Source organism: Panthera leo, chromosome D1, assembly GCF_018350215.1.
Source record: "Panthera leo isolate Ple1 chromosome D1, P.leo_Ple1_pat1.1, whole genome shotgun sequence".
Taxonomy (NCBI): Eukaryota; Metazoa; Chordata; class Mammalia; order Carnivora; family Felidae; genus Panthera; species Panthera leo.
Genome location: NC_056688.1, coordinates 83,908,413 through 83,921,285, shown reverse-complemented (window position 1 = coordinate 83,921,285; position 12,873 = coordinate 83,908,413). Strand labels below are relative to the sequence as shown.

General features: G+C 35.7%; 1 long non-coding RNA gene across 1 annotated transcript in view; it reads left to right on the top strand.

Annotated features, from left to right (window-relative positions):
* LOC122199961 overlaps window positions 1–12,873 on the top strand; it is a 234,388-nt gene that overhangs the window by 117,815 nt on the left and 103,700 nt on the right. The window lies entirely within an intron of this gene.

Here is a 12,873-nt window from a genome sequence, read left to right as displayed (position 1 = left end):
CTGATTCTCAGAGCTAATTTTATTTTCATAGAGTACAGCCTGGGCAATGGGATTTTTTTAAAACTCCTTAGATGATTCCAATGTGTAGTACAATTCTATAATTACTGTTGCAAGTGGTAGTGTCCATTTGCTTAAGGAATAGCTGAAATACTCAAATGACTCCTACCTATATTATATGTTAATTAGTTAATTGGTTAATAAATTATTTTTTAAATGATTCATGTGTTTTAGAAAGTTTTGGGTTTATTATTTTTTTAATTATTTATTTTTGAGAGGAGAGTGTGAGTGTGGAAGGGGCAGAGAAGGAGAAGGAGACAGAGGCTCTGAAGCAGGCTCTGCACTGACAGCAGAGAGCCTGATGTGGGGCTCCACTCACAAACCGTGAGATCATGACCTGAATCGCAATCAAGAGTTGGATTCTTAACTGACTGAGCCCCCCAGGCACCCCATGGTTTAGAAAGTTTTAAAACAAAGATAAATATCTTGCGAAAATTACCCATAATCTCCTATCCAAAGATAACTTCTATAAATATTTTCATTTATCTTTTCAGATAGTCTACTTTGTGTATGAGGTGTGTGTGTGTGTGTGTGTGCGCACGCACCTGTGTGTGTGTACTCTCCCATGTTCTTATGTACTGTGGTTCATAGGAGCTGAAGTTTCATGGCTGCTCCCTGTCCAGAAGACAATTTTTCTTTATTGAATTGTGCCTTCTAAAGAGAAGGCCTCCAAAGGTTAAGGATTAATTCAGCTAATGAACTGTGAATATTGGTAAATTGACATTTCAAAGGGCAATGACATTCAGTGATGCTGTAAAACTCACTATCTCAGTGAATTAATATTTGAGTGTTTGAAAATATCAATTTTCCTTATGCAAAGCCACAGAAGAATTAACTGATTTTCCTCATTTGACTCTTCCCTAGTCTCTTTACCTTTATTAGACTCCTTTTGCCTTCATGTATTTCCCTCTTCCTTAACAAATGAAAAATGAAAAGTCATTTAAAAACTGGTGTTTTATTGGATTTGTCTAATGGACTCTTTTCTAAACTTAAAAACAGATATGGGGCTTCTGGGTGGCTCAGGCGGTTAAGCACCCTACTTCATCTCAGGTCATGATCTCAAAGTCCATGAGTTTGAGCTCCGTGTGGAGCCCTGTGCTGACAGCTCGGAGCCTGGAGCCTGCTTCAGCTTCTGTGTCTCCCTCTTCTCTCTGCCCCTCCCCAACTCACACACACACACTCTCTCTCTCTCTCAAAAATAAATAAACATAAAAAAGATACATACTTTATAATTTAAAGTACCTTAAAATTTATTTAAAGGTAACTTAAATCATGTAATTTTTAAAAGCTGTTTATGTATAAGTAGCCTCATATAGAGTGATATTTATCAGCCTTCTTTAAAGCACAACTAAAATGTTAAATTCACAATCAATATTCAGCTGATTTGGATTTTCCACATTTGTAGAGTTTTAATATGTTAGTCTCTGGGCTCTGACCATATAGTCTTCATTTTTAGAGAATTATTGTTTTGGGGATGCTTGTCGTTAGTCACTTTCTCTTAAAACGTTGAAGAATTTATATAGTAGTTCCATATCTAATGACGAAAAAATATATATCGTGGGTGTGAGAAGAAAGATGTATGTTGGGGCGCCTGGGTGGCTCAGTTGGTTAAGCGTCCAACATTGGCTCAGGTCATGATCTCACAGTCCGTGAGTTCGAGCCCCGCGTCGGGCTCTGTGCTGACAGCTTAGAGCCTGGAGCCTGCTTCGGATTCTGTGTCTCCTTCTCTCTCTGACCCTCCCCTGCTCATGTTCTGTCTCTCTCTGTCTCAAAAATAAATAAAAACATTAAAAAAATTAAAAAAAAAGAAAAATGTATGTTTAGGTAATAAAGCAAATACAAGTACTTCCTGTTTATGCTAGGGCAGACACATGACTTGTAACAGGAGGCTAATTGGCAGTGGGCACATTAGAGACAACCTCCTTCTACCCCTTATTGATATATAAGGAAATAAAACTCAAAAGCATAAATCAAACATCTTTATTTTGTATTGTGTTAATAATAAAACAGAACTGCAATCTCAGTTTCCTTATTCCCAATTCAATAATATTTCCAATATACTATAGTGGCAGCTCTAATTACATTATCACAGATCTGTATTCTATTCTATTTGCACCACTGGAAAATTTGGGCTATAAAACCAGCTGCACCCATTAACTTATCAGCAGGGTATTACCTGATTGTTCAAACTTTCACCAAAACAAAAACAAAAACAAAAACCAGAAGAGAGACGAGGGAGGGGAGCATGTTAAGGTGTTAAGGTGATTTAATACATTGGTGAAGATTCAATCATTTGTACATAGTCTATGCTTCTTTCCTGAGATATATCAGTAGCTACAGATTTGATAACCAAAAAATTGCAATGTTCTTAGTACCAGATGGAAATCGTCAGTGTGAATAATGGAATGGTAATGAAGCAGCATTTTTAGGAAATGTATTCACTGGGGGTGGGGGGATATTCTGCAATTTGTAACCTAATCGGGACTGCCCTAAAATGATTTTTGGGATACTACCTAGTGGATTCTGGGTTAAGCCATGTTATCAATTTAAACATAATTCATCAATTCGTAGATAATCTCTGTTCCCACATGTAAATGCTTTTATCTAGACTTTATTCAAATGTAATTTCCTTCAAAATGCTATATTAAAATTGCTATCATTGAAAATAATTTTTAAAGCCAAAAACATTCAAGCTTTATTTTTTTCCATTAAACCACGACTTTTCTTAAAATGAGTACTATGATTACAAACTTATGTTTATTATGGTTAGATAGAAAATATGAGCCTAAGATGATCCATTGCAGATTGAAAACATGAAGATGTTCAGTCTTGAGAACTATAAAAGAGAAAGAAAGATGAAAGCTATTACTGAGGAGAAAACAATGTGTTAGAGCCAATTCTATACCATGCTTTAACTTCTGGAAATGCAGTACTAACTGTGGTTGAACATCTGAATCCTGGACTGTTTCATGCGAAACATCTGTGTGACCAAGGGAAGTGGATGCTTCTTAAGCATGCAACTGTTTTGGCATCTTATCTTAGGAACTAGTGTCTTCTAGAAGTACTACATTGCAGATTCCTTTTTGCCGTTTAACTTTACCAAAGACCCAAGATGATAGATAAAAGCCAAAATTGTCCTATTTGGCTGTCATGCCATGTTTCACACCTGTGACATGTTTTCAAGATGTGACGAACATCTGCTATAAATCTAGTCTGTATTCAGGAGCATTCTCAGAAGTTGTTGTGCTTTAATTCAAGAGAACCAAGAAGCTAAAACTCAGTTTTCCCATTTGATGTGTGACCAAAATGAAACTCAATGAATAAGCAACCTGCCCAAGTTTATATAGCTAAGTATGGCACCAAGGCTTGATCTCAAGCCTATAATTTCCTTACTAAGAAAGGCATCTTCACTTAAAGTATTTTGTATTTATATGGTGATTTTTAATTTGCAATGCATCCATTTCTATTTCTTGGCATAGTTCATTCTCTGTAGCCATGTTAATATATATTCACTTCTTATTATGCTTTTGAAAAGCCCAAAACTTTGTTGTTTGAATATATATGTTCAAACAGAGCTGGAACTCTGTTTGTGTGTATATTTAGATGACATAAAAACATAAAAAGAACAACTTTTTCTAGGAGTCAACAAGTGCTTCTCTGGGAATAAAGTAATGGCAGATGTGAGTTTCTGGTTTTTGAGCCAGATTTAAAACAATGCATAAGTTGATTGAATTATCTTAGTTTCTCTCCTGCCCTCAAGATTAAAAAGCACACATTCATCTTCCACGAGAAGTCATAGACAATTTCTGAAACACTTTATTTTGGCTTGAATACCAAAATATATCAAGGACAAATGGCAATTCTAGGGTGTTAATTTTGCAAGTCATAGGCTTTTGTGTGCAAGTCTATGGACTCTAGGTCTGCATGTGGAAAACAAAATTTCGGTTATGCATAATTAACCTGAAAACATTTTAGCTATATCCAAGACATTGGAATAGGTCCTGGTAAGTTTGTCATACATACATAAAAATCCAATGAGCAAGCAAAAAGGCATGAGGTATGTCCTTATATGTTTAGGGGAATTGGACGTAAATATATGAGACAGATGTAAATATTATCTGATCAGTGAAGAAGAGGAGTTTATTGCTATAGACATTTGGAGGTATGTAGTGAGCCAGGCTGAGGGAAAGAGAGAGACAGAAAGAACAATAAAAGAGGAAGAGGCAGAGGAGGAGGAAGAGAAGGGGAGGCGAGGGGAGGAAAAGGGTCACATGAGAGAGTTGTCATTGGCATTGAACCTGGAGCAGAATAATGAATAAAAGTGCATTACATAAAGGTGAGGTTTTTCAGAAAGGAAGGTTAGTTCAAGCAAAGACCTTAGAATCAGAGAATCTCAAGTTTCATTTGATGCCCAATAGCGACCCAGGACACTGAAGTGCATGGTGTGTGCTGAAGAGTAGGAGTGGTGGGGTTTGTATTAGACACAGTTCAGTGCAGGAAACAAAGCACACTCCAGCTCTTTCAAGCAGCAAAGGATTTAATGTAGATAAATATGTACTTACAAAGTTATTGAAAGTGCTGTGAAATAGCAGGAATCTTGAATAGGATAAAGTTCAAGAGCACACCACACAGGAGAGCTGTGATCTGAAAATGCTGCCACCACTGCTTCTACCAACCCACCACTGCCTTTTAAGCCTTCCAGATTTGGTGAATAGACAGTGCATGGTGTAGCGTGTGCTCTCTAATTCCCTCTTGGCATTTAGTTCCCACCTTCTTGAGGGAGAACGCAGGACCAGTGGCAGCAGGATAACCTTGGCATTATATCTGCATTCTGAATTTCACACATGTGCATCTCATCAGTAGAACCTGTTTTGTATCCAGAGCAGTAGTTAACAATGTGTCTAGGAAACTTGGTTTATAGCCTTTCAGCCTGTGCAGTAGAGGAACCCTGAAAGGCAGAGGGAATAGAGGTTGAATGAGCCAGTTCATATCATCCACCCCAGAGCCCTAAGGTAATTTGGAGTTATTTGGTTGATGGCTTGAATGTCAGACAAAAGGTGAAAACTAATATAGTCATTAACGTGCATCTAAACAGTTGACGACACCAGCAGGACATGGCTTAGAGGCTGAGATCCTTGTCCTTTGATTTATCATTGAATTTAGTCAATGAGAGGTACAAGTAGGAGATTGGAGAATGGGAAAATAGAAAATTCTGGGTACTTATTCTTGCCCTGGCCCAGGCTAGCATTAGCTGCCTTTCTTCATGAGGGACAGAGCTTCAGTGAAGCAACCCTTCCTTAAAGCAGCAGGTCTCACTTTATTCTGGCAAACACTCCCTCTCCTTGCATCTAGGAGTCAGTTACTTCCAGATGTTATTCCTCTGAGGATACATGATGATGTTACCCTTGTTTGATTTCCTTTACCCTGACCACTCTTTTGTAAACAGTCCTTTCTCTTCAATGATCTGTTTGGAGTGATCCATCTTGGTCCTGCCAATGCTTTGACTGTTACGATGTGCCTAATTATATTCCATATATTATATGGGTCTTTTAAGTGCTTCTATAACAGGCATGGAACTGACAGAAACAAAGAAAAATTATCATTTTCATAATAAGCTCAGGACAGTCAGGGACATGAGTGAGGCAGCATATTTCTGTCTTCCCTTTTTCTTTCAGATGTCCTCATGCACTCCTTTGAATGCTAGCCTTCACCCTCACCACATCACGATGATTCATCTCCATGGCCCAAAGATCCATGGTTCAATACTATAAGAACAATGCTATGGAATAACAGCTGTGGTATATTTGCCAGATACTTCTAAGGGTTTTATTTTTTAATTAAAAGTAATTTTAACATTTATTTATTTTTGAGAGAGAGAGAGAGAGAGAGGAAAGGAGAGGAGAGGGAGAGTGTGAGCAGGGGAGGGGCAGAGAGAGAGGGAAACACAGAATCCAAAGCAGGCTCCAGGCTCTGAGCTGTCAGCACAGAGCCTGATGGGGGGCTTGAACCCATGAACCACGAGATCATGACCTGAAGTCAGACGCTTAACCAACTGAAACACCCAGGCGCCCTATTTCTAAGAGTTTTATATGTATTAACCCAATTAATCTTTACAACAACCCTTTGTACCAGGTAAGTACTGGTATTATCATCCCTTTTTACAGATGGAGACACTTGGGCTCAGGGAAGTTAAGTGGCTTTTACAAAGGCACAGAACTAGAAATGGAGGAGTTGGGATTCTAAGCCAGGGACTAAGGCTCCAGCATCTCTGTTCTTAACCACTATGCTCTACTAACTCTTTTTTTTTTTTTGTAAGATGTACAACATGATGATTTAATGTATGTATACATTGTGTAATGCTTACTACAATCAAGTTAATTAACACATCCATCACCTCACCATTACCTTTTCTTGTCTGTGGTAAGAACACTTAAGATCTATTCTCCTAGCAAATTTCAAGTATGCAATACTGTATTATTAACTATAGTCACTATATCATACAATAGATCTTTAGAACTAATTCATCTTAGAACTGAAAATTTGTAACCCTTTGACCAACATTCCCCATCTCCCCCACCCCCAGCACTCAGCCCCTGGCAACAATCATTCTACTCTCAGATTCTATGAATTTGACGTTTTTTTAATATTCTACATATAAGTGAGATTATACAGTATTTATCTTTCTGGGTCTGGTTTATTTCACTTACTTTATACTAACTCTTAACGTGACCATATTTATTTATGGAGCTGGTAGATAAACAATTCCCTGTTTAAATTGTGTTTTTCTTTTTGAATTTACAAAATTTATAGCCCAAAGTCTGACCAAGGCATTGTTATTGGAACTGGCAATAGAGAGGGAGAAACAACATGGTGGGATATGTAGAGTAATCCATCTCACTGTGACTTTTAGAAAGTCATTCAATTTCTGTGGTCCTAAATTGTTTATCTGTAGGGCAAAAGTGTTGAATTAAACCCATTAAGAAAAGAGGAAAAATCTAAAGCATGCATAAGATAGTCAGGAGATAAGAATAAAATTGAACAAAATTAGTACGAGATTATTCCAAGAAATTAAGAAATTTAAGAGAAAATTAACGATGCTATTTTTAAGTTAAATTAGAAATAACAACATATAAAAATGGCAGTAAAGAAAATGGAATTTGATTTTAGGCAGGCTAGATACACATAATTTTTAAAAAAGCAAAAAAATAAAATAAAATCCGGACATACAATAGAGAGCTAAAATATAAAGAAAAAATAAAATATAAAAAATGTCCAAATTTAAAAACAAAGTTTTCCAAATGAAAAAAAAGGAAAAAACGTAGAAAATAAAAAAGACTCAGTGATTTTTAGAAAAGCATAAAGCAAGTGTAGAAAATGTATAAAATACATCCTGAAGATTTTGACCTTCAAATAAAAAAAAAAAAAACAAGATCAAAAGAATCCTATAAGTTTCCAGAAAATGGAATCACCTATGGAAGAATATATAAATATCCAGTTGAAAACATTCAGCTTTAAACACACCATTAAATAACAACCAAAAATTAATAAATGCAGGATTCCATTAAAAATTAGATATAAACTCCAATAAAATGCTTGCAAAGCCCATGGTATTAATTAAAAATGATTTTTAAAAACCTACAGAAGTGTGAGGTAATGGGTTAAGTTGGTTAAATTAATGAAACAATTACAATTGGTAATTGTATTTCTCTAAATATATAGAAAATATTTAGGAAAAAATATTACCATTAAAAACTATGAGTAACTTTCTTCCTTAATTTTTTGGATTGTTTAAAAAGTTTGGAAATTAATGTTTTCAAGTTTATTATAAAAATAAGCTCATTTTACAATAATGAAAAAAGTAAAATGGTTCTAATACTATTTGTACATTTATGGTAAGATAAGTTTTTGTATCATGAAGACTTACCAGTATTTACATAGTGACAATTTACTTAAATTATTGGAAAACTATGTTTCTGTGGAAACTGGCTATAGAAGTCTAGCTCTGCAAATCCAAATAAATCAACTGAAAACAAATATAAAATGCTTGATAACATCTGTGTTCTGAAATGCAGTTAATATACATTAGTTCTTATTCTGTATAGGTAAGACAAAATTAAAATTAATAGAGATGCTCTTATAAACAAAACCACTCCTGGGAATTGCCTGAAGAATTTTTCACTCATACAGAAGTAGAGTTTCTGAGGAATGAGCAGCATTGCCTTACCTGAAATATTGTTAAGTGTTACTTGACTACCTTTTTCAGAGCATTTGCTACTCCCCACCCCCCCCCGCCACAGTTGTTGGTAACTGTGGCTGTCAGTAAGTCATCATGAACACTGACAGAAACTGTTGAATCTCAATGCTCATAAATCCTTGTCATCCCTCTCACCGGTGAATGGAGCACTTTAGCAATTTATTTTTAGGAACAAAACTGGAGGACATAGGGAATAGACCCTCAGTATTTTTGTCTTTCCAAAATGCTTCCACAAATGCCCCATTTTCTTTGGCAAACAACTCCTTCTCCATTGCACCCATGTGTTTCCTGGTGGGTTTACCAGTCACCGTGTACCATTCCCCCTTCCCCCCCATAGTGATTTGTCTAATTATAGGCACATGACAAAAACCTAGTCAATGGAGCCATCCTTTGGGATTTTTTCCCAAAGTTTCTTTTCCTCCCTGTAGGTGGAACTGTAAGAATATAGATTCTGAATAAATAAAACCACTACCCGGGGAGAGAGACCAGAAGAGGAGAAAAAGAGGCATGGTAGATCCAGTTCTAATTCTAGCAGTCCCTAAAATGGCATTGGTTTTTCCTATGACTATGCTAACCCAGACCTGACTTCCAAGAAAGGAACACATGTATTTTAAGGTCTTTATTTATTTATTTACTCATATATTAATTCATCTATCCATTCATTATTATAGTCAATAGCTTCTATATGTGTAACAGGTTTATTGAATGGGCTGAATTTGACAGATGAATTAGTAAATTTACTTTATGGACTTGCTCTTCTCTATATACAGAAAAAAAAAAATTGGGTAGATCCAAAAGCCTTTCCAGTGATAAATGACTCTTTGGTAATCAAGTGTCCAAACAAATCTTACTTGATCCAAATTCATTTTATTATTATTATTTTTTAATTTAAAAAATGTTAAATGTTTTTATTTATTTTTGAAGGAGAGAGAAAGACAGAGCATGAGTGGGGGAGGAGCAGAGAGAGAGGGAGACACAGAATTCTAAGCAGGCTCCAGACTCTAAGCTGTCAGCACAGAGCCTGATGTGGAGCTTGAACTCATGAACTGTGAGATCATGACCTGAGCTGAAGTTGGATGCTTAACTGACTGAGCCACCCAGGCGCCCCATTACTTAATCAAAATTTAAAGCTTCCCCACCACTCCTATGTTTATCCTAGTTCAGGTTTAGAAGCCTACAATGGAGGCATGGAGAGTAGTTGTTTTTCATGCCTCATTTCTTACTTCTCATCTTTCATTTCTATTTAATTATGAGCATGTTTGAGCATCCGTTGACTGTAAGCTATATAAGAGGAGTCAAATGATGCTCTGCTATATTACTGCACATGGCCATGCTTAGAAAAGCCAACTTAGCTCCTGAAACCAAAGTACAGTGCTTCAACAGCTTTGAGGTTATCTCTCAGATATCTGGTACTGTTTCTCTTTGGGATGCTAAGTAAATATTTTGTTAGAAAAACTCCCCACAAGAAAACATATGCATTTAAATGCATGACTTTCAATTAATTATTTGGCCTAAGCCTCTTTGGTTACTAAGAACTGCTTATGTCCTGCCTGATTCTGCTTAGGTTCAGCCTACATCTCCTTCCCTACAATGTCAGGACATGACATATTAGAATTGCATGGACTGATCATACATAATTCCATTATTCCAAAGAATAAAGAGAATTTCTACAGATTGTTCAAGTCAACCAAAGGCAAAGAAGATAAGCATAAAGACCCCAATCTTTGAAGACATAAACTACTAACACATGCTCTAGTCCAATCTGATAATGTGAGCAACAAAAGAAATTGGCAAATAGAGTAACTTACATTAATCTAGATCAAACTAGATCAAATTGATTCTGCCCAAGATGGCAGCAACCAAGGCATGTCCAGCATGAGACAACTGTTCTACACAGAGATATTGTCAGAAAGAAATTTCTGGAGTTTCGAATTGGAAGAATGGATTAAAGACAAAACTTTCCAATAGACTGTTTTTAGCTGAAAGGTGGCCTAATTTATATAGAGGCAGTCTGCACTGGGATCCATTTCTTCCTAAGAATTCTAGTGTTTGTATATTTTAATATGTATGTATCTGACTAAAAGCCCCATGACCACTTTATCTGCTTGATAAACCTGTGACTGCTCTCTTCTTATTATAGTAAATGATTTCTTGTTTCAAAGTGAAAGTTTTATTTTAGCTTCACTATTTCATGAAACATTTCATGAACAAATGATAGATCACAAACATTTACATAACAAAGAAATAATGTTAAGTTTCAAACTATTAAGCCTTTCAACCATGCCTGGTGTAGGAAAGATCAACTAATAATCCTTGCTGTGCTTCTGGTGAAATTACTGAATAATTCAAAGAAGAAATTATTTAAAGCAAGGCTGCTGAGAGGAGGAGGCTGGATAAGTGACGTGTTGATTCATTAGCCTGTAGTTTCTTCTTGCTGCACATGAAAATAGTGAAGCAAGAATAATGCCATTTTGTAATCTCTGTAGGGGCGATTCTTTTTCTGGAGATGTCACCTGAAGGCGTTAACAACCAGAGCACTTTGTCTTGTTATGTGGTTAGATTGCCTTGTGATAATTTTATTGTTAAAGAAGCAAGTGATTGTTCAAGATTTTATATCAGAAGAATTGCATGAAAGTTTGTGGAATTTGTCCCTTCCCCAACTCCAGAAAGCCTCATTGTTGTATGTACTGCTCCCATGTTATCTTCAAAGTTACCATCCTTCTCCTAAGAATAGTGATTACCCTCTTTATATGCCACATGTTTTGCCATTTTTGAAGATCATTCATGTGCATTATCCTATGTAGTTTGCCTGACTCCTCTTCAAAATTGGGATCTAAAGCTCCAAGTTCAGGTTACCCTTAGAAAATGTAGTTCAAGCATTTCCAACATCTTTCTCCAGCTAGTCAGCATAAAGGTGGTCTTTACTCTTTCACATGATCAGGGGAAAATGTTAGAGACAGAGTGTGGGCTATATGTATTATTAAAAGTTTCCTATGTCAGTGTTCCCTTTCTGTGACAAGTCAGGCCACAGGAAAAGTTAGTAAATGTAAGGGGAATGAGAGTTTTTAAAAAACATTTACTGAGTTCATACTTATGGCAGGCACTGTGTTAAGGCCTTTGAAAGTATTATTTTATTAAACCTCTTGAAAAGAAAACAACACAAAATGAAAGAAAACAACATGAGGAAGATATGTTTCTCATCTCCATTTTTAAGTGAGGAAAATGTGTAGCACTCAACCTAAAAACTCTTAGATCTAACCAATGAATTCACTAAAGCTGTGGAATATAACATTAACATAAAAAATCAGTAGCATTTCATACACTATTAATGAATTTTCTGTGTAAGAAATAAAGAAATTGTCCCTTTATGATATCATCAAGAACAATAAAATAGGAATAAATTTAAACAAGAAGGTGAAAGCTCTGAACTCTGAAAACTTCAAGACTCTGATAAAAGAATTTGAAGAAGATACACACAGATATAAAGATATCCTGTGTTCATGGATCAAAAGAATGAATATTGCTAAAATACTTTTACTACCCAAAGCAATCTACAAATTCCATGTGATCTCTATAAAAATTCCAATAACATTTTTCATTAGGAAAAACAATATGAATATTTGTATGCAACCACAGAATACCCTAAATACCAAAGCGATCTTGAGAAAGGGCATAGCTAAAGGCATCACACTCTGATCTCAGATCATAGTATAAGTCTATAGTAATCCAAACAGTATGGTGCTGGCATAAAAACAGACAAATAAACCAAAGGGGCAGAATCAAGACCCCAGAAATAATCCCAAGCATATACTTCCCACTATTATTTAACAAGAAAGCTAAGAATACTAAATGGAGAAAAGGCAGTCTCTTCAATAAGTGGTTCTGGGATAATTGGATATTCACATGTAAAAGAATGGAAATGGACCCCTTTCTTTCATCACTCACAAAAATTAACTTGAAATGAATTAAAGATTTAAATGTAAGACCTGAAATTATGAAACTCCTAAAAAAATAAATAAGAACAAAGCGACTTGACGTGGGCCTTGGTAATGATTTTTTTTGGATACGACACCTAAAACGCAAGTAACAAAATAAAAATGAACAAGTGGAACTACATCAAACTAAAAAAGCCTCTGTACAGCAAAAGAATCCAATAAAGTAAAAAGACAACCCACAGGATAAGAAAAGATATTTGCAAACCATATATCTCATAAGGGACTGATATCCAAATTATATGAAGAACTCATACAACTCAGTAACAACAACAACAAAATAACTGAATTTAAAAATGGGCAAAGGACCTACACAGACATTTTTTCCAAAGAAGATACATAAAACATACCAATAGGTACATGAAAAGATGCTCAACAACACTACTCATTAGGGAAATGCAAATCAGAATCACATTGAGATATCTGTTAGATATGGCCATCGTCAGAAAGGCAAAAGGTAACAAATGCTGGCATAAAGGTGGAGAAAAGGGAACACTTGTACACTATTGGTGGGATTATAAATTGGTATAGTCACTGTGGAAAATTTATAGACGATCCTCAAAAAATTAA